The sequence below is a fragment of the Ambystoma mexicanum genome, chromosome 7q (genome assembly GCF_040938575.1).
Source record: "Ambystoma mexicanum isolate Mex_15411 chromosome 7q, UKY_AmexF1_1, whole genome shotgun sequence".
NCBI classification, from domain to species: domain Eukaryota; kingdom Metazoa; phylum Chordata; class Amphibia; order Caudata; family Ambystomatidae; genus Ambystoma; species Ambystoma mexicanum.
In genome coordinates, this window is record NC_090941.1 from 585262901 (window position 1) to 585267654 (window position 4754).

A 4754-nucleotide genomic window follows, 5' to 3' on the forward strand; every position below is an offset into this window, starting at 1 on the left:
ATTACCAGCACTGGATAGCCCTCCCATCCGATGGAAGGTTGAGAGCTGTTTTATAGAGACATTATGCACACCCTTGAACGCCTACTCCCACCCCCAAACAAATAGCCCTACCCTTATGGGAAGTAAAGGGAAACAATTAAAAAAAATGACTTGATAAATATTTGGCAGATCAGAAAATGCCAGGAAGAAATCTAGAATGTTTTTGGCTCAAGACACAATCAGAGAAAAAAGAGAGGAATCTCTTGAAAGTGAAAGAAGGGGTCTTTACCAGACTTTCAGGGGCTCAAACCAATTCAGCAGAACTCAATACGTTTGGCAATGAAAAGACCAACCCAGTGCAAGCCTTTAAATGGATCAGTGCACTGCATTAAAGACAATGAACAAACCATCAGAGATAAGATGCATCCAAATATTAATGATGTTGTAACAACTTTATCAGAAGGCAATTTGAGAAAAATCCTGCTTCTCATCCTCAGAGTCTGTGGCAATACCTTGAATTGCCTACATCATACAGTAAGGAAAGGTCTCATCTCATCTCCGGCACCAGAAATAAAAACATTTTGTAATCTATTATTGTGTTCAGGCATCAAGGCCACCACACTAAGCCTGCCTCCATAATGCCTTTACTCGTGAAAATACATACTGGGCCTCATTAGAAGTGAGGCGGTAAGGGGTTAACGGCGCGGGTGAAGGTGCTAGCACCGTTAACCCTGTACCGCCTCATTACGAGGTCCCCTTGCAGGACCCGCTCTGGACGACTGGTCAGACCAGACGTCCTTTGCGGATCCCGCGAGGGGATCAGCATGCTAACATGGGTCCCTCAAAGAGCCTGCGTGTCGCCATGCTTCTATAATATATTTATGATCCCCTTCTTCCAAATGCTCGAGAATGAGGGGATCATATTTGCAAATTATGCGGATGACACCCAATGTGTCATCCCCATATCTGGATCCCATGTGGAAGATGAACAAAGAATTAATGACATCTACAAATAAATTCAGAATTGGATGGTACTGAATGGTTTAGCCATTAATAGCTCCAAAACAGAGCTTTTACTTATCGGCTCAGAGAAGTTAGGACCTAGCTATAAGTCGTTTCTCATAGATAGCTGCCACATTGAGGTTATGAGCAAAGTTAAAAACCCTCAGCATTTATCTTGACAAAGATCTGAATATGAATGCCCAAGTGAATAATCTCGTTTCATCGGCCTCATATTTCCTCAAGTTGTTTCGCTGCCTGTGGGATGTTTTTATCCACGCATCTAAGCCCTACCTCAAAACTGTGCAGTACTGACATGGAAAACATCATGATGGCCAGAGCTTCCCAGAGAGTGCACGGGGAAATGCAAGAAGAATAGGCTGCCACTCATTTTTGCCGATGTTGTGGGCACAGAAGGACACTGCCTAAAACCACCATTGGACTACCCACACAGTAGTCTGAAACCATTGGGAGTGGCAATGCTGATTGCCAAAAGCAAACCCATAACTGTTGGGAATTCATTTTCTTAAATCCCAAAAAGGGGTGCAGTACCAGTACTCACCACTATCCAAAAGCTGGCATTTTAAAACAACACCAGATTTTACTTTTTGTAAAACTGAATAAATGAACCCAAAACAGGCCAAAGAAAGACTTACTGAGAGGTGGATCCAATGTAAAGTTATATTCTGAAGTGACTTGAAGGTTTATAACAAGACTGGCTGAGCTGTGGATTTCAGCAGTTTAAGTAAATTTGGACTGAAAGACACTAAAAATTTAAATGTTTAAAAGAAATGAGTGACCTACTTTGAGTGTCACATAGGTTGCAATTGTTTAAATGTCATAGTTTTAAACTTAGAATCAGCATTCTAACTGCATATGTAAAAAAATTGTCTTGACTTAAACTGGGGAACAAAAAGTGACATTTATCTGAAACCTGGCTTAAGGAACTGAATTCTGCCTGGCAACTACCCCCCATCAGGAGTGAAACTTGAGTCACAGCTGTGTTCCCAGGCCTATCTGCCTTTGCTGGCCACACTAAGGATATGCCATCTCTCTGATAATTGAATTAAGGGGAGCCCCCACAAAATACAGGAGCTCTGAACAAAGCCCTGTCCTGACTCAGGCAAAGGTTTTATTACGGGGGCTGTAAAAGTAGCTTCCTCCTGAAGCAAAGGGGAGGAGCACTGCTTGTGAGAGCAAGCTGGCTTGGCAGAACTGGAAAAACCAGAAATTCAACCTTGTGCTGGGGGAAAACCACACCCCTTTGGGGCCAGAACATAACTCTAAAAAAATGAATAACTTATAGTACGGACTTGTGAAAATTATTTAAATGACACCATAATTCTTGTGATTTTTCTGCCCACATTTTAAGAGGTTTTTAGAACCGGTGGCATGTTCAGGGGGGTTTTAGCGGAAAAGAGGATATTACTCAAAATGTGTGCATGTGAAAAATCTGACACTTCATCAATTAATGTCCATACTCCTTGCGCACATGTGTGTAAATTTGGGGTAATGTCCGGTATTGCAAACCAGTTAAAAAGTGCAAAATATTGCCATTTCTGAATGCAAGCTCCCAGGAAGAGCAGAGTTTGAACAGGGTATACCTCCTGTAATGCATGATGGGTTCATATGATTTTAAAACAATATGTACCTCTGCAAATATGTATTTGGTTCAAATCTAGATTTGTGTGCAAGTTAACAGGAGGAGTGGACTTTCTGCAGGCTGTAAAATGACATCACTCTGACACAACTTAGCTTACCCAATCAGGGGAGAAATGAAAGCTTGGCCAATGATAAGTGGAGAGGGGTAGGGTCTAGTGATGCTGCACACACACCCATAAAAAAACACATAAAAGCAGAGAGACAGGACAGATAGGGACCTTCAAATCCATTTGCAGCTGGAAGCTCTGCCGGGAAAATCCATACTTTACCTCCATCAACCTTCAGAGACCCAGACCAGACCAGCAGAGTAGAGCTGACCTGTTAGCAGAACCAGAGAGAGCTGACCTAGATCACTGTGAAGTGCAGAGACCAGATCCAGTCTAAAACCTGACCAGATCCGTGGCGAGGCCCATTTCACTCAAGAATATAGTGTGAGTACCTAGAAAACTGTGCAGAACCAATCTCTTAGTTAAAATAATATAATTCAATCCTATTTTAATCTAAGTAGAACTTTCTCCTAACTTTCACCTGTCATTTGTAAAGCTGTCACTTGTCATTTTCTAGTTGCAAGCTGCACTTGTCTTTTTTAACTTTAAAATTTCAAATCTGAAAAACGACCTTTATTTAATCGCTCATATCTCCGTGACCGTTTGTGCTAGAGACTTGCAGTAACTTTCCTCAGAAAGCTTAGAATCGTGGCTTTTCTAGGAACCTAGAACCGCATTCCTACCCCATATAGTTTTGCCGCAATCGTGAAAAACGCACTCGCGAATTTACCACGATTTGCAAATTTCTCCACGTGTAAAAATCTGCTGCTGCTTGCCTTTCAGTTGCTAAAAATTCGTTTAACCTGCTAGTTACACCCTAGATCCTTGCTAAAGTGAGCCTGGACTAATATTAACTAGATACCACTCACCCTGAACCTCTAGAGGGAATTAAAAGCATTTTAGCATATTTTTTCTTCATTTCCAGCACATTTAAAAGCATTTGGGCCTGTGTTTTCAACTTCTGTAGTCTAAGTTGCTGGGGTAAACTGAATCACATTTAATTGCATTTCTGAGAACTGTGTGCCTTCCTTCCATTTCCTTGCATTGCATAGAAGGGGGGGTGACTTGTACAAGATAGTGATTACATTGTTTTTGCTGAAATCCTATCAAGTTATTTTCTGTACTTCATTTCATTCCACATTGCATCCATTGGAAACCATAAAAGTATTGTTGCTATCTTATCCATTTCATGTCAACTCCTTAGTGATTATCAAGAAGTGTGCTAGTGCCAGATTCTCCGTTGTTAATCTTTATCATACCAGATTAAGTGTGATATCCAATTATTAATTTATTATAAAGCGTGATATAATATATATATTGTTTAAATTATCAAATAAACCTTTTAACTTGCAAAACAGAACTACTTCTTGGCTCAGTGGGGTCAGGGGGATTCCAAGGGAGGGGTGTTATATAGGGGTAGTCATCCAGAACGCATGAACTGGACATAAAAATATATCAATAAGGGTTTTCATTCAGTATTCTAGACTAGGCGTTGACTTAGCTGTAGTGCTGAATTGAATCCTCTTACAAATTGGGGGCTCGTGCCGGACGTTTGGGTTAGATCTACCATTTGTGCAGATTAATACAGCGTGCCAGCTGACCAGATACACATATCCGGTCGGATCACCACGCTGTGTTACGCTGTAAAGCACTCCTCATAGGAACGCTCTAAGAAAAAGGTCTGTTTTGCAAAAATAAAATACTAATTTCTGTAAGTCAGGACAGAGACCAATCTCTAGAATGACGACCTTAGTAGACATGAAAATAGCCAGAGAGCACCTCTTACATAAACTATTTGTGAGAGGTGAATGGACTGAACAGGGCCAGGATGCCTGGTTGCAGGCCATCACGCGACAGGTCACTGAAACAGGGTCAGACCTATGGAGAGATCAGGGTCCATTACATGTGGCCCTGAGTGAACTATATATGGCTCCTAAAGCCAAAGATGAACACAATAAGATTGCCAGGGTAGCGGCATATTTATATTTACATATGGGAGCCATGCAGGACAAATGTGCTGAAGGCCAAGATCTGGCGAGTAGGCAACTGCTGGCATTACAGAAGGCC